Below are 18,999 nucleotides of genomic sequence, written 5' to 3'. Positions count from 1 at the left end.
CATCACATATAAAATAAATCTTATATGGATAATAAACAGAACAATTATTTAAAACCAATGAAATCAGCTATAGAAGTGTTAGAAGAATATAGGAGAATGCTTTTATAAGCTTAGAATAGGGAGGGCCTTCTGAAGACACAAAACTCCAAAACCATAAAGGAAATATTTGCTAAATTTGATTATATAAAAATTTCAAACTTCAATATAATAAAAGATGCTACAGGGCTTCCCTGGTGGCGCAGTGGTTGAGAGTCCGCCTGCCGATGCAGGGGACACGGGTTTGTGCCCCAGTCCGGGAAGGTCCCGCATGCCGCAGAGCGGCTGGGCCCGTGAGCCATGGCCGCTGAGCCTGCACGTCCGGAGCCTGTGCTCCTCAGTGGGAGAGGCCACACAGTGAGAAGCCCCCGTACCTCAAAAAAAAAAAAAAAAAAAGATGCTACAATAATAGACAACAAACAGGGAGAAAATATTTTCAATAAATATAGCAGACAAAGTGTTAAAATCCAAGATATATTCTCAGAAAATGACAAATCAACAAGAAAATAATTTAGTGTTAAAATGAGCACTGGATATGAAGGAAATTCATAAAAGAGCATATATAGTTGATCAATGAACATATATGAAAAAATGCTCAAATGCATTCATAACCATAGAAAAGCATAGTAAAATAACTATAATATATCATTTTTAATATATCAGATTAATAAAAATATTAATAGTATCCAATAATGGCAAAGTGTGTTGGTTAGCTTTTGCTGTGTAACAAACCACCCTAAAAATGGTTTTAAGGGTCTCATGCTCTACCAACTGAGCTAGCCAGGGGCTACTTAATATTTTTAAACATCAGACATTATTACAGTTCTGTGCTGGACAGGTATTCTGGTCTGGGCTGGTTCAGCTGATGTCTGCAATTTGCTGGAGGTTGTGCTGGGGTTTGGATGGTCTAGGATGACCTTACTCACGTGCCTGGCAGTTGGCAGGCTGGTTGGTTTAGGGTAAGGATCAGCAAAGAGCTGCAGGTGGGCCAAGTCTTTTCCCACCTTAGTATTCATATATTGTTTTATGGCTGCTTTCACAATACAACAGCAGAGTTGAATAGTTGCAACAGAGACCATATAGCATGCAAATCTAAAAATACGTACTATATGGTCCTTTACAGAAAATGTTTGCCAACCCTGGTCTAGGGAACTTAATCTGGAGTATTTATCTCTACTTCACATTGTTTCTCACCCTCCAGTAAGATAGACTGGGTTTATTCACTTGGCAGCAACATTCCAAGAGAGTGAGAAGGTAAGCTATTGATACAATAGCTCTTAAGGCCTAGGGCAACCCAATGCAAGGAGTGGGGAAATAGACTTCACCTTTGGATGAGGGGAACAGAAAAAATAAATTGCCTTTTTTGAAGCATCATGTGGCAATATATATTAAAATCTAAAATGTACAATCGGGCTTCCCTGGTGGCGCAGTGGTTGAGAATCTGCCTGCCAATGCAGAGGACACGGGTTTGAGCCCTGGTCTGAGAAGGTCCCACATGCCACGGAGCAACCAGGCCCGTGAGCCACACTACTGAGCCTGCGCGTTTGGAGCTTGTGCTCCGCAACGAGAGGCCGCGACAATGAGAGGCCCGCGCACCAAGATGAAGAGTGGCCCCCGCTCGCCGCAACTAGAGAAAGCCCTCGCACAGAAACAAAGACCCAACACAGCCAAAAAATGAATAAATAAATAAATAATTAAAAATAAATAAATAAATAGACTTGTTTAAAAAAAAATAATAATAAAATAAAATGTACAATCTTAGAATATCCGTGAAAGGAAGAAACTGATAACAGTGATTGCTTCTGGAATGAGAACTGATGATTGGGAGACAGGAGCTGGAAGGAGACTTACTTTTCAATATGATTGATTTTGTACCTTTTGAATCTTGTACTAAGGGTATACTGAAAAATAAATAAATGTGTACATATTCTTCTAACCAGCAATTCCATTTTTAAGTTATGTCCCAGAGAAATACATATTTACAGTGAGGTTGAGGTAGGTATAAAGATGTTCACTGTTAAAAAAAAAAACAAAAACGATGTTCATTGTATATTATAAAATAGAAAAAAAGAGGAACAATGTAAATACTCCTCAGTACAGGAATGAGCAAATAAGTTATGGCACATCTGTATTATGAAATGCTATGTAGGTGTTAAAAATAAATAAATATCTGCTGACATGGAAAATCTCCAAGATACAGAATAAGGTAAAAGGAAATTGTGAGACAGTAGTTTCAGTTTGAAACCATTTATATAAAGCAAAAACAAAACACATATTTCAATATGAAAATGTAAACATGTAAATGTAGCCATAGGACAAGATCTGAAGGGAAAAACCCTAAACTGAAAACAGTGGTTACTCTGGGGAAACTGAGTTGGAATGATAGAGGTAGGATGTGAGAGTTTAAATTTTTTTCTGCATTAAGTGTTTTACAATGATAATGAATCGATATACATTTGTATAATTTAAAAATAGATTCTAAAAAAAAAAAATAGATTCTAAATAATAAAAATAACCTGAAAAGAAGACAAAATCAGGCTTGTCAAAACAACCACATCCTAAAAAAAAAAAAAAAACGCATCCTGAAAGCTCATGCAGGAAAAGACAGTTTGGAGGGGAAGCAAAGTTGGATAATATGGGGCTTCCCTGGTGGCGCTGTGGTTGGGAATCTGCCTGCCGGTGCAGAGGACACGGGTTCGAGCCCTGGCCTGGGAGGATCCCACATGCCACGGAGCAGCTGGGCCCATGCGCCACAGATACTGAGCCTGAGCTCTGGAGCCCACGAGCCACAACTGCTGAGCCAGCATGCCACAACTACTGAAGCCTGCTCGCCTGGAGCCTGTGCTCTGCAGCAGGAGAGGCCATGACAATGAGAGGCCTGCACATCGCAAAAAAGAGTAGCCCCTGCTCGCCCCAGCTAGAGAGGGCCCGAGCGCAGCAACAAACACCCAATAGCCAAAATAAATAAATAAATAAATTTATTTTTTTTTTAAAGTTGGATAATATGAGATAAAAGAGATTTAGAAGCTATATCTGGAAGCTCCAACTCTGTTTAGTAGGAGTTCCAGAAGGTGATAACAGAATAAAAGAATAATGGAAGAAAATGTCCTAAATCTGAGAAAGATACAAGCCTTCATATTGAAAGAGTTTACTGTGTACCAAACTGAATGAATTTTAAAAGGCCACACCAGGGAATTCCCTGGCAGTCCAGTGCTTAGGACTCAGTGCTTTCACTGCCGTGACCCTGGGTTCAATCCCTGGTCGGGGAACTAAGATCCCGCAAGCCACGCAGTGCAGCCAAAATAAAAATTAAAAAAAAAAAAGCCACACCAAGTCAAGTTGTTAGGGTAGACCCTAATCCAATGTGACTGGTGTCCTTATAAGGAGAGGAGATTAGGTCACAGATAATGCCGACAGAGGGACCATGAAAGGACACAGCAAGAACGCCATCTGTGAGCAAAAGAAAGAGGCCTCAGAAGAAACCAAAACGGCTGACAGCTTGATCTTGGACTTCTAGCCTCGAGAAGTGTGAAAAAATAAATCTCTGTTGTTTAAGCCACCTAGTCAATGGTTTTTTGTGTGTTTTTTTTGCGGTACGCGGGCCTCTCACCGTTGTGGCCTCTCCCGCTGCGGACGCGCAGCCTCAGCGGCCATGGCTCACGGGACCAGCCGCTCCGCGGCATGCAGGACCGGACACGAACCGGGATCCCCCGCATCGGCAGGCAGACTTTCAACCATTGCGCCACCAGGGAAGCCCTCAATGGCAGCCTTAGCAAACGAATAGAGCCTCCTTATTCATAAGTATTTTATTCTCTTTGATACTATTGTAAATGGAGGGGTTTTTTTAAATTGTTTTTTTTTTTTTTTGGCTGTGTTGGGTCTTCATTTCTGTGCGAGGGCTTTCTCTAGTTGTGGCAAGCGTGGGGGGGCCCACTCTTCATCGCGGTGCGCGGGCCTCTCACTCTCGCGGCCTCTCTTGTTGCGGAGCACAGGCTGCAGACGCGCAGGCTCAGTAGTTGTGGCTCACGGGCCCAGCCACTCTGCGGCATGTGGGATCTTCCCAGACCAGGGCTCGAACCCGTGTCCCCTGCATTAGCAGGCAGATTCTCAACCACTGCGCCGCCAGGGAAGCCCTAAAATTGTTTTTTTTAATTAACTAATTTATTTGGCTACCTTAGGTCTTAGTTGCGGCATGCGGGATCTTTCGTTGTGGCGAGCAGACTCTTCATTGCCCCAAGTGGGCTTCTCTCTAGTTGTGGCGGGTGGGCTTCAGAGTCCGCGGGCTCAGAAGTTGCAGCGCTTGAGCTTAGTTGCCCCATGGCATGTGGGATCTTAGTTCCCCGACCAGGGATCGAATCCAAGTCCCCTGCATTGGAAGACGGATTCATAACCACTGGACCACCAGGGAAGTCCCTGGAGTTTTTTCTAAATTTCCTTTTTGGATTGTTCATTGTTAGTCTCTGGAAATGCAACTGATTTTCGTGGATTGATTTTGCATCCTGTAACTGCTGAATTTTTTAGTTTTTTACAGTTTTTTTGTGGGTTTGTGTGTGTGTATGTGTGTTTTATGGATTCTTTAGGGTTTTCTACATATAAGATCATGTCATCTGTAAACAGAGATCATTTTACATTTTCTTTCCAATGTGGATGCTTTTTATTTATTTTTCTTGCCTAATGGTTCTAGCTAGAACTTCCAATATGATGTTGAATAGAAGTGGCAAAAGCAAGCATCCTTGTCTTGTTGCTAATCTTAAAGAAAAAGCTTTTGGTCTTTCACCACTGAAAATGACATTAGCTGTGGGTTTTTCATATATAGCCCTTATTATGTTGAGGTAATTTGCTTCTGTTCCTAGTATGTTGAATGTTTTCATCAAGAAATTGTGCTAAACCTTGTCAAATGCTTTTTCCTCATCAATTGAGAAGATCATGCATTTTTTCCCTTCATTCTGTTAATGTGGAGTATTATTTGATTGACTTTTTATGTTAAACCATCCTTGCATTCCAAGAATAGACCCACTTGGTCATGGTGTATAATCTTTTTAATATACTATTGAATTCAGTTTGCTAATATTTTGTTGAAGATTTTTACATCAGTGTTCGTAAGGGATCTGTACTTTTCTTTTATTACGGTATCTTTGTCTTGTTGTGGTATTAGGGTAATGCTGGCCTCATAGAATGAGTTTGGAAGTATTCCCTCCCCTTCAATTTTTTGGAAGAGTTGGAAGAGGATTGGTGTTAATTTTTCTTTAAATATTCACAATTGCTTTTTTCTTTTGGCCATGCTGTGCCACATGTGGGATCTTAGTTCCCCAGTCAGGTATCGGACCCGTTCCCCCTGCAGTGGAAGCGCAGTCTTCACCACTGGGCCACTGGGGAAGTCCACACAATTGCTGTCATTAATCTATCTAGAATCTAGTGTGGTATGGATCTTTTCCAAATGGCTAGCTGGATGTTATTTATCTAACCACACACATAAAAATTTGTGTGTGTGTGGTTAAATACACATAACATAAAATTTACCATCTTAACTATTTTTTTTTCCATCTTAACTATTTTAAGTGTACAGTTCAGCAGTGTTAACATGGAGCATTGTTGTGAAACAGATCTTTGGAACTTTTTCAACTTACAAAATGAAAAACTATATCCATTAAACAGCATCTCCTTTTCCCCACCCCCAGGCCCTGGTAGCCACCATTCTACTTTCTGTTTCTATGAATTTGACTATTTCAGATAGCTTATATAAGTGGACTCATACAGTATATCTTTTTGTGACTTAAATTCATTCACAATATTTCATCTGAATACAATTTTTAAATCACTGATTTGAATTGTCCTCTTGGACAATTATGTAGTTCCCACATATGCTTGGGCTTACTTCTAGACTTGTCACGTTGATCTGTCTGCCTATTTCTACACATGTACACATTTGTTTTAATTATTGTAGCTTTCTGTTGCCTGACTCTTCTTACATGTTTATGCTTCCAACTAAACTCCAGAACCATTTTATTAAGTTTTCTACAAAAATCATTTTAGGATTTTTTTATTGGTATTGCATTAAATCAATTTTGAGAGGATTGGCATCTCTACAATATTGACTCTTCCATTTATATTTAATAAGACTTCACCTCAGCATACAAGAAATTCACAACAGAGTCCCACTCTTCCTTCTCCTCCCATGTTTACCCACCCTCCAGCTGAATTCACTATGACCTGGACCCTGAACACACTTCATGTTCTTTTCTTCCTTTCTTTTGCTCAAGCTGAAATATCCTCCCTCTTCCTGAAATGTCCTCCTCTTCTCCTTCCCACAATTTCTGCTGGTCCATGTCCTACACATACTTTATATCCCATTGCAGATTGCCCCTTTACCCTGCTTCCTCCATACAGATGTGACTTCTCCCTCCTTTTAAACTCCATAGTACTTGGTTTGTCACTTTATGAAGTGCTCACCTCAATTTTCCCTGTTACAGCTATTTGTGTGCTTCTCTTACTGATCCACACTTAACAACAATTTTGTTTATGTTTTTTCCTCTGGTTAAGAGAGTTCTTTTCTCTCTTTTTTATCTTTATTTTTTATTGAAGTACAGTTGATTTACAATGTTGTGCTAGTTTCAAATGTACAGCAAAGTGATTCAGTTATACATACATCTATATATATATTCTTTTTCAGATTCTTCTCCCTTACAGGTTATTACAAAACATCGAGTACAGTTCTCTGTGCTATACAGTAGGTCCTTGTGGATTATAAATTTTACATATAGTAGTGTGTATATGTTAATCCCAAACTACTAATTTATCACTCCCTCTTCTTTCCCCCTTGGTAACCGTAAGTTTGTTTTCCATGTCTGTGGGTCTATTTGTTTTGTACATAAGTTCATTTGTATCTTTTATTATTATTATTATTTTTGGCCGCAATGCAAGACTTGCAGGATTTTGGTTCCCCCACCAGGGATTGAACCCAGGCCCCCTGCAGTGGAAATACAGAGTCCTAACCACTGGACCGCCAGGGAATTCCCTGTATCTTTTTTTTTTTTAACAACAATTTTGAATTAGAGCAACAGGTCTAAACGAGGAGTACACATCAGAATCCAGGGAAAGCTTTTTTAAAAATCTACATGCTTTGATCCCACTCCAGGAAATTCTAACCCAGTAGGTCTGAGGTGGGGTTCTGATATCAGTATTTTGCATAGGTATTCTTAAAAATCTCCACAGGTATACTGTGTACATCTGGTTGAGAATCGCTGTTTTTAGATAAACCTCATGAACTCCTGAATATCCTATATATATAAAGCTAATGTCCTACCAAGTTTTGGCTCCCCGAGTGCAAGTCCTGTGTCTCATTAATCGGCCTGCACTCCTCCCCAAGTACATAGTCCCGTAAAGGGTTGGCATTGAATCAAACTTGGACTGGTATTAAACAGCATTGCTCTCTCTATTTCAATACCTTTACCAACATTTCACCTACTATTGACTATAATCACCAGTCCAGGGCGCTCCCTTTGCACCCCGTAGCTGTGAATACTGCAGCGGGCAAAAGGAGAAGCAGGAGAAATGCCAGCCCTCCTGCCATCAGTAGCTACAGGCCTGGTGCAGGAGTTCCAGGAAGGCTGGCCTCAGAAATCAGGCAAGGCTGGGTTCTACATAACATCTAGCTCTGAACCTATTTTCTCACCTGTAAAATGAGAACAGCATTAGCCACATCTACTTCCCAAGGATAGTGTGAGGCTCAGAAGAGGGAAGAACAATGAGCGTGTTCTGACATTGTCCACCAATACATTCACAGAAGGGACTGTAGTAAATATTAGCATTCCTGAGCCAGCCTCCACCCCACCCCCGCCCCATCCCTCCACTTCTGCTTCTAGAGTCCCAGGGGTGCGATCTGGGTCCCAAGAAAGGCAGTTCAATCACACAGCCATTCATTATGTATTCACCCACCATCTACCGAGAGGCTACCATGTGCCAGGAACTGGGGATGTAGAGATAAAAGACCAGCCCTGCTCTCAAGGAGCCCAGAGGTCTCTGCTGGAGCCCAGGAGAGGGACACAGTTTGGATCCTGTGTCCACTGTTTAAAACAAAATAAAAGCAACTTCGAGAACAAGCTCAGAGTAGTGGAGGATACAAAGTGAGTAACCACAGCCCTGTGAACAGGGAGGGTTAGCGCGGAGCCCAGAATGTGGGCTGGAAGGGGAAGGGCGCAGAGCACGGTCAAGGGCGTTTCGTGGGGGCGGCGCCGGGCGGATTCCGATGCCCCTTTGGTTCCCGCGACCCCCTAGCCCACCCCCGCCTTCCTTCAGGTCCCAGGTTCCTCACGCCCCCCGCCTCCCGCGCCCCTGGGTCCCTGCACCCTTCGCCCCCGCACCTTCCCATCCCCTGATTCCCGCCCCCTCAGCCCCTGGTCCTTTCGGTCCCCGCCTCCCTCGGGCCCTTCAGGGCGGCCTTCCTCGCCGGCAGCTCCGAGCTGCTCCGGCCGCGGGCTGCTACTTCTCCCCGGGCCGGGATCCGGCTGAAGCCGCAGACCACTGCCCCAACTCTCAGCCCCGCGCCAGCCTCCTTCCTGCAGCTGGGACGGGGCCGCGGCCACCTGCATCCCTGGTCCCCGGCTCATCTCTTCCTGGGACGGGGCCGGGGCACAGGCGAGGTGGGTAGGGAGCCGAGCTCACGCGCGGAAGGGCCTTAGAACCTGCAACCGAGTGAGCGCTCAAAAAAGATGCGCTAATAATGCTTTTCCCTGAAATCATCTCCTACCCGCTCTGCTTCGTTAGGCTTAATAATAGCGCTCACTCTGGGAGCTGGAGGGGCGTTCCCAAACGTCGTGTTCAGGGGGTTGTCCAATACTAATATTAAACGGCTGATCTAAGTGTTTATTATGGGCCAGGCACTGTGCCTGGGGCTTCAAAGACGTTCTCTCCTCTAATCTTCACAACCACCGGATAAGATGGAGACTGTTATTACCCCACTGTAGTGATGAAGAAACTAAGACTTAGATTAAGAATTCTTCAGAAGGTCCTGCAGTAAGTTAGTGGTGGAACCAGAGCTCAAACCCCAACTGTTTGGCTCTCAGGCATCTATTTACCTCTACCATGTGCTGTCCTCCCCAGCACCTCTGCAGGGCTTGTGATCAAGGGTCTTGGAGCAAAGTGGATTTTAGACCCTGGACGAGTGGAAGGAAAACATGCACATTGGGTTGTATTTGTTTTTAAATACTTTCAACTCAAAACACATCTCTTTTAATTGTTTAAGGCAGTTCGAGTTGTGTGTTCTAAGTGAATGTATCCTTATTGAAGTAGAATTTACATAACAAAAACTATTTGACCTTTTTAAAGTATGCAGTTCAGTTTTTAGTATATTCACAATGTTGTGTAGCCATTACCAGAACATTTTCATCACCCCCAAAAGAAACCCCATAGCCCTTAAGCAGACACTCCTCATCTCCCTCTCTCCCTTCCCCCAGGCAACCACTAATCTACTTTCTGTCTCTATGATTTGCCTATTCTGGACATTTCATATAAATGGAATCATAAAATATGTGACCTTTTGTGTCGGACACCTTTCACTTAGGGTTATGTTTACAAGGTTTATCCATGTAGCAGGTATCAATACTTCTTTCCTTTTTATGGCTGAATAATATTCCACTATATGGATAGACCACATTTTACTTATCCATTCATCAGCTGATGGACATTTGGGTTGTTTCCATGTTTTGGCTATTGTGAGTAGTACTGAACTATTCCTGTACAAGTTTTTGTTTGAACACCTCTTTTCAATTCTCTGGAATTGGAGTGGAATTGCTGGGTCATATGGTAACTCTGTTTAACTTTTTAAAGTTAATGGCTCATCATTTTATGTTCAGTCAGCAGTGTATGAGTGTTCCAGTCAAAGTAATGTACATAGTTTTAAAAAAATAGTGCTACAAGGCTTATGGCAAAATAAAACTGTCCTTTACGCATACCTCTGTCCCATTCCCAAGAGGCAACTACTTTCAACTCTTTTAACTGTTTTTTCACTTGCTTTTCTCCATACTTCTAAATAATATGCATTTGCTACAGTTTCATAGTTTATCAATTTTAGGCATTCTTCTGACTTCCAGTACTCTAATTATGTTTTCTTTCTTGTACAAATTTTTGGTTTTCCTGAAATTATCAGTTGTCATATTTTCATTGACTTAGTAGTCCATGGCCTGTCTCTATTTCACTACCTTTTCCCATATGCTCCAAAAGATGTGTCACATGACTTTCAATAGTTTTTCCATACACTTAAACAGAGTTTGAACCCTTTGTTGGTCCCATTTGCATTTTTGAATCCGGAGGCATCCCCCTCCTCCTGCCCCAGTCTGAACTAGCTGCACCCACCTGGGGCCTGTGCACGCATGGGTCCTGCTGTCCACTTGTGAGGCCTGCCCTCACAAGTGCCCTGGATTGATCTCCTGTTTCCAGTATCTATGAGCTCCTCTTTAATGTTGCACATCTTCAACTTGCTAAAATACATCCTTCAGGAGTATTCTAAGATTGAGTGCTTGGGAAATTAAATATTTGGAGCGTTTGTATGTCTCAGTCCGTTTCCATTCTACCATCACACATAAAATAATTTTAGATATACAAATCATTTTTCCTCACTATTTTGAAAGCAAAGCTTGATGGTCTTCTAATATCCAATGACTCTGGTAGGAGCCCAAATGTCACTCTGATTCTTAAGGCTGTGTCTTTGACCTGTTTTTCCTTTTTTCTCTTTGGAAGCTCTTTAGGATCTTCTCTTTATTCCTGGACTTCTGAAATGTGTTGACAAATATCTGCATTTTTTGTTTGCTTGTTGTGCTAGCCTTTTGGTGATCTCTTTCAATCTGGAACACTCAGGCCCTTCAGATCTGGGAAATTTTCCTGTAGTATTTCCTTTGATCATTTAAAGAGATTTTTGTTTTCAGGGCTGGAAGAATAATCTAAACCAGCTCCTTTAAAAATAGTCAGCAAACACTTCTGGATGTTTCTGTCTTTTATTGTGTTTTTCTGATCATAAAGATAATGCTCACTTATGTAGAAAACTCAAACAAAACTGGAAACATGTAAACATGCTTTTTAAAGATTCCATGAAAGTGGAGATGCAATAATAAACATTTTTAATAGTTGTATAGCATTCCATTGGAAAGATGTACCATAATGAATTTGACCAGGTCTCTACCAGCAGGCAGCCATTTTCAGTTTCTCTTTACTGTAAACAGTGGTGGGATGCACATCTGGTACACACAGATGCTATCATTTAAGTGGACTTATCCCTGCTGCCCTAGGGTACAGTGGAAGTAGGGGAAGGGTCATGAGAAGATGGGATTCAACTCATTCTTTATGGAGGAGCTGTTGGGAGAGCTTCTGAACTTGCCGGGAGATGACCTTGGCTTAAACTCCCTGATGGTGGTGCTTAGAGCAACAGCTCTCAAACCTCAATGTGCACATGGAACACCAGGTGAACTTGTTAGACTGTAGGTTCCTGAGCTGAACCCCAGAAAGTCTGCTTCAGTATGAGGAAGGGTCTGAGGATCTGCTTTTTTTTTCATTTTTTTTAAATTCTATTTTAATTTTTAAATTTTTATTGGGGTATAAAATACCCCAAGGTTGTAAATCATAGTTGATTTACAATGTTGTATTAGTTTCAGGTGTACAACAATGTGAATCAGTTATACATATACATATATCCACTCTTTTTTAGATTCTGAGAATCTGCATTTTTAACAAGCACCCCAGCTGATTCTGATGTAGGTGGCTGGTGGACCACTAGGAGAAATACTGCCTTGAAGAAATACTGACTTAGAGAGTGGAGGAGAAAGTGGAAGGAGGTAAATAGTGTTCACTTGAGAAACAGGAGAGGCTGTGGGGGGCAGATAGGGAAGGAAATTAATTAGGCATCTTTTGTCACCCCAGGGGACCAGACTCCAGTGTGCTTTGGGTTCGGATAGAACTAACAAATCTACCTGCTGACCTTCATTCTCCAAAAGGATCCAGTGATTCTGATGTTCACACAGACCCCCCTAAGATCCCTAGTCTATCCGTAAACTGTTATTTCCTCTCTTGTACTCGATGTTACTCAGTTAGGAATATAGGGATACATAGAAACATCTCACCACATTCACTAAGGCATTAAAAGACCATGGGCTTGGGCTGGGAAAGATGGGAGCCGCCCCAGGATTACCAGCAGAGATAACCGAGGTTAGGGATGGTGCTGGAATGTGGGAGAACAACACCGAGACTTGGTGAGGTTGTAGTGCAACAGGAGCTCTAGTGAGTGAAATGTAAATTGTTCTAACCACTCAGAAAAAAATTTGACCCAATAATTCCACTCCAGGGTGTATACTCCAGAGAAAGTTGTATACTTGTATACAACTGTTGTATACTGGGCTCCAGGAAACATAAACATCCAGGATGTTCTTAGCAGCATTTTCAAAACAGCAAAAAATAGAAAGAATCCAAATGCCCTTGGACAAAAGAATGGATAAATTAATTGTGGTATATTCACACAATTGAACACTATGCATATTACAAATGACTGAACTATACACACATCAGCATGGATGAATCTTAGAAACATAATGAGTGAAAATAGTAATCCTAGAAAAAATACATTCTTGTTAAATTAAAAAATAAGCAAAACTAAACAATTTATTATTTGCACATTTATATGTAGGAAAATATAAAGAAAAACAGAAGATTGTGGGACAAATTCAGAATAGTGGTCCCCTCTGGGTAAGGCAGAGGATGAGAGCTTTGAGCAATGGTAGTGTTTTCTAGTTCTTAAGTTGGGCCATGAGTTCATAGGTGTTTGTTTTATTATTATGCATATGACCATATATACATAACATATATTCTTTTGGCTATATCAAACATCTCAAAACTTAAAAAATAAGAGAGAAAGATGAAATCCTCTAGCCACTACTGTGTTCTCTCAAGGTTATTTAATCCTTGGGTCCCCATCTCTCCTCCAACAGGCACTATGGACCAGGAAGCAAGACATCAGGCCTAAAGAGACCAATGGAAGCTTGTTAAAATCCACCTCCATCTCACCATTCAGAGACTGGGTTCTTCCCAATCTGTTTCTCATAGACTGTATCTGTCACTAAGTAATGGTCTCTTTTAGATCCAGCCAAGCTGATTGCATGTTTAGCTAATATGGCATTTTTCTCTGCCGACAGCAAGACTATACTTGGGACATTGTTTTCTGAACAAGCAAGCCATCCTACCACCTACTTTTTCTTATCCGGTAGCACCCCTGGCACCCACTCTATTCTGTCTGCTGGTCTCACATCTGGCTGGGTCTCCAGGCTTCCTTTCGAATCCCTGATGATGAGCTTTTCCTGTTCCCTTCCTCACTGCCCATGGACTCAGCAGGTCTGGAGTTCTCCTGGGCCTTGAATATTCTCCCTCTGCCATATTTCCTAATTCAAAGACCACCCAACATTTGGAAGAGAGCAGAGTTCCTGAGGTGAGGTTTTGCCTTGGCCAATGCAGTTGAATGGGTTAGGTGGGTTTCAATGCCCCCTCTTTCTCCCACCTGACTGTGTGGCTTGGGGTAGGCCCCTTATCTTCACGGACCCGATTGGCTTGCCTGTAAGATAGAGAGTATTTTCTTTGGGGATGTTAATAATGTGTAAGGACATTAAAAGATGGAAAGGATGTTAAAGTTCATCTAGTTTCACCCACTTGTCTTAAAGATGGAAAAACTAAGACGAGGATGAGGTGGAGACTTGGATGGACCAGGGATGCTTTATTAGCAGATAATGGGCTAGAACTCAGGTCTCCTGTTTCTCCATCATCATGCCTCCCTGATGCTTGCTGAGGCGTAGAGGTGTGGGAGGAGGAACCTGCAGCCACTCAGCCCTGCCCAGCTCCATCCAAGGCCAAGGCATTCAACCTTAGAAGATGTTGTTTTTCAAACTGCTGACATTACCTGGGGGCGGGAAGAGCCCTCCTCACCTTTCAGCTGGTCCATTGCACAATCTGGCAAGCTGAGGCCTGAGACTCTTCTTCCCATACCAGGCTCGGCTATAGAAGGGAAAGGTCAAGATGTAGGGAATAACAAAAAAGTTGGACACTAGCTCTACCTTTCCCTCAGACCCTACTCCCCCTCCCCGCAGGGGTTGGGGTGCATTGAGGGTAAGAGAGGCCTGAGGAGAGGAAACAGGGGTGGGAAAGCAAGATTTCTGCACCAGCTGAAGGGGCAGGGCTGGTCTTCCTCACCCCTAAAGGAGTCTTCTATTTGGGGAAGGGAATTTGTGGACAAGGTAGAAAGAAACAGGAAGAAGCTTTTGGCTTGGTCCTGCTTTCAGTCCATGAGTTGATAATTTATTTTTGAAATGGAGAAATGGGAAGAGGTGAGAGAGAGAGCTGAGTTCGTCCGTGAGGCTGCCAGTGTAGACTCTGATGGAGGCAGTGGAGACTGGGCTCAGTGCAAAGATGTCCGGGGTCCCAGTTTGATCCCCTGACCTGTGAGGCAGCAAACAGGGAGGCCAGGGCTATACACGGCCTCTCCCAGCTCTGGATTCATGCAGGCTGCCATACTTCAGCTCCTATCTGAAACAGAGCCCCTATTCAGGAATTCCATCAAAGGCCCTCAGCAATCCAATTAGAGGTTGTTTTTTCTTTCTTTCTTTCTTTTTTTTAATTATTCAACTGTCATATATGAGACCAAATGACTATAACACAAAAGGGAGTTCTTTTTTCGTTTAATATAACAATATACACAGCAAAGATCTAGATCTTACAATCTGAATGCAGGTATTTAACCTTTTCCGGGCTGTTTGTGTTTACAGTGCATAGAAGTCTTGTAATTGAAGCCATGCCTTTCAGTCACTAGAAAAACCTTTGTAGCTGTCACATACTTCAGCTCCCAAACTCAGTTTTATAAGAACTAGAGTTTGATTTTTTAGGGGTCCCCCATTCCCACAGGTTATGTAGAGTTTGGGGACGGTTTTTTTTTGGGGGGTCCATCAGGCCCTCAGGCATTGGTCCCCGTAGGTTGCAGTGGCTCTGTCAACTGTTTGCATTCCAATCTGGTGACCTGGAACTCTGTCCCTAGATGCAGTGAGCGGCTGTACCCTCCCCAAGGACCCAGCCTTCCTGCTCTCAGTATCACAGCCCTCTCTGCTCTTTCTTTCTTTCCTTCCACCAGCCTGAGGGGAAATACTGATGCACGATTATTAAAATATTTTAAAAAACAGACTTATGATAAAGTAACACATGGGTTTTCAAAAAAAGCACATTAAATACCGAGATCTAGTGATGGTCTAATAACTTCATACTTTTTAGGTAGTGATATATGTAAACAATATTTCAACATATTGCAACAACCATAAAAGGATATGAAAATAGCTAATTTCTGCTGATGACAAAGGCACAGATACTGTTCATACAACAGGAATTTGTTGCCTACACTCAAAATTGAAGGAAATGCTATTTTTCAGATGCAGGTTAGAGAAAAGAAAAAAAAAATGTAATTTTTTCCCATCCAAGTTCAAGGGCCCCAGGTCATAAGAAACCCTGATCAGAAGAAATTCATCTCTTCTCCATCCCTATTTCTTCAGTAGGAGCCACAAACTCTCCCTGAGACTAGTAGCACAAGGTCTATTATCTGCTTGAATGAAGGGGGAGAAAGTACGTGCATAGGTTAATACCTCAGTAAAACGTTTCCATCTTAGTTTCATCGGGGTTTATTTACTCCTAGTTTACACACAATCCTAACATACCTGATAGTCTCTGTTCTTAACTCACGGAAAAATAGGAGCACATTTGAAAAAGGGAAATGTTCCTGCTAAGAAAACACACTTATAATACCCAAGGTGAGTGCAAACAGCCTGAAATGTAGGAAGAAGATTTTTTTTTAAGGCAGACAAGAATTCAAAAATCACAGAAGATTGGAAAGATTTAGTTGGTATAGAATCAAATAACTGTATGTATTTTAATTTCCCTGATTGCTTCTCTGAGATTACAATGTCTAATATTCATCACTATGACCCTGTATTCTGAAGAAAAAGCTAAAGAAAGTAAACTTGTTCATCTATACTTAGGAAAGAAAGGATGGATAAAATATATTTAGCATAATGTCCAATCAAGATGGTTAAAATAGAGTTTTAATGCTTAAAGGGTATATATGAAGATTCTGGCTAACTGAGGTTTTGAAATTAATATTACACCCACGACCCTCTGCCCGCTTCATCCTGTGGTTCTTCTTACAGGACACTATTCAGCTTCCTATGCTTCCCTGGGAATAAAAGACAGTGGTGGGGATTATGGGACCACTGGAGGGGAACCTATCTCAGTTCAGATGGCAACATCCATACCACATTATAGAGCATGGAGAACAGGGCCCAGGTGACTTCCATTCACCCAATGCTGGTCAGCGTGTACTATAAAGCAGAATTCTGAAATCTTTTCCCACCAAAGACAAATGTCCTCAACTTCACCTTTGGACAGGGGTCTCCCAGAGGGGACACCAAGAGAGATATCAAGGGCAGACACTGGAAGACACTTTTTTTTTTTTTTTGGAAGACACTTTTGAGCTTCGCTAGTCCAACCTGCTTTTTACCAGTGAGGAAACTGAGGCTCAGAAATGAAGTTAATGTAAAATTATCATGATTTCTTCCTTTAATATTTTGGCAGGATTCAATGACAAAGCCACCCGGGCCTGGAATGATTTTGTGGAATGTTTTTAAGTATTGATTTAATTTTATTCATAAGTATAGAACTGTTCAGATTTTTCCATTTCTTCTTGTGTTCTTGTTGTTGTTTAATTTTTCTCTTAATTTGCCCATTTCACCAAAGTGTAGAAATTATTGGAATAAAACTGTCTGTAATATCATTTTTAAAATATTGGTAGACTCTCTAGTGATATATTTTTTTCATTCCTGATAATAGTTATTTAAACCTTTTCTCCTCTTTTTTTTTTATCAGTTTTGCCAAGGGTTTAACAATTAGTCTTTTCAAAATATCAACATTTGTCTTTATTAATAGTCTCCACTTTATGTTTGCGTTCTACTTCATTGAAGTATGTTCTTATCTTAATTATTTCTTCTTTCATTATCTTTGGGTTTAATCTGTCATTTAAAAATATTTCTTGACATGGCTCCTTTGAACATTAATTCTCAGTCTTTCTTCCTTTCTAATATATGCATTTAAGGCTGTAAACTTTCCTTTAGCCCAGGTACATTCCATAAGCTTTGATATGTCATATTTGTATTATCATTTAATTCCAAATACTTTCTCATGTCCATTGGGAGTTCTTCTTTGACCTGTAGCTCATACAGAAGTATATCAAAAATGTTGCAAACATACAGAGATTTTCTAGCTAACCTTTCTGTTATTCATTTTGAGTTTAATTCCATCGTGGTCAGTGAAAATACTCTATGATTTAAATACTCTAAGATTCATGAAGACTCACAAATATTGTCACTGTACTCAATTTTGGTAAATGTTTCATCTGCCTAATAAATGCTAGTTTGTATTCTGCAATTGTTGAGTGTTCTATACATGTTAAATAAATCAGGTTGGTTGCTGAAATCTTTTATATCATTACTGATTTTTTTGTTAAAATCTTTTATATCTTTACTAATTTTTTTGTTTGTTTTAATAATTTTTTCATTTTTTGTTGAAATCTTTTATATCTTTACCACAGCAGGAGGGTATTAAGACCTCCCATTGTGAGTGTAGATTTGGCTGTTTTCACTTTCAGTTGCATTAATTTTTGCTTGCTCAATTTTGAGACTGTGTTATTAAGAGCATAGAAATTTAGAATTTTTACATTGTTCAGATTGTTGAATATTTTATTATTATGAAATGTCCTTATTTATTTCTAGTGATGCTTTTTGCTTTAAAGTCTACCTTGTATGATATTAAGATAGCTACACCAGGTTTTTTGTTGTTATTGTTAGCATATGCATGGTGAAGCCCTCCTTTTTATTGGAAAATCAGTCAACTCTCACAGTACACCAATACTTATTTTCTGTTTATTGTCGTTGCTTGTTTTTTTTTTTTAAGTAGTAACATCCTAATGAGAGTGAGATGGTATCTCCCTGTGGTTGTGCTTTGCATTTCACTAGTGGTTATGATGTTGAGCCTATTTTCAATGAGCTTGTTGGTCATTTGTATATTTTATTCGGAAAAATGTGTATTCAAGTCATTTGCCCATTTTTAATTGGGTTGTTTGGGGGTTTTATTGTTGTTTTTTAGGGCATGGTATACCTTTTTGGATTATTTTACAACCATCCTTTCTGCGTCCTTATATTTAAGATGTGCCTATTATAGGAAGCATATGCTTCCTTTTTAATCCAGTTTGAGAATTTCTCTTTTAGTTGAAGTATGTCTTATTGTAACTACTGATTGTTACCTATTGCTGCACAACAAATTACCCCAAAACTTAACAGCTTAAACGACAACAAACATTTATTGTCTCACACAGCTTCTATAGGTTAGGAATTTGGGAGGAGCTTAGCTGGGTGGCCTCATTAAAGGAAGTGTCAGGGATATTTCATGACATTGAAAGTTCAAAGGATAAAATGTGGGAAGCTGATCTGAACTTAGAAAGGGGTATAACAATTGGCCAAGTCATAGAAAAGGTGCTTGCTCTGTATCATAAATCATATGAGAAGGTAAGCACTGATAACTTTTACAGAGAAATAAAACATTTTAATTTTCAATGTTTCTAGTGTTTTAAATAACAGTGTACTAAGTAAATGTTAACTTTCTTTCTTTTTTTCATTTTCCTAAACACTTATAACTGACAGTAGAGCTTTTAATGTTTTGACCAAACTATTTAAAAGTCACAGAACAATCATACTTTTTCTCATTGATTTTTTTTTCTCATTGATTATTAAGATTGCTATGCATGGGTTTCAGCTTACACAGTATTTTTCTTTAATTTTTAATTTTTTAAATTTATTTTTGGCTGCGTTGGGTCTTTGTTGTTGCGTGGGCTTTCTCTAGCTGAGGCGA

Source organism: Stenella coeruleoalba (assembly GCF_951394435.1).
Source record: "Stenella coeruleoalba genome assembly, chromosome: 19".
Classification (NCBI taxonomy): Eukaryota; Metazoa; Chordata; class Mammalia; order Artiodactyla; family Delphinidae; genus Stenella; species Stenella coeruleoalba.
This window is presented reverse-complemented; position numbering follows the sequence as displayed.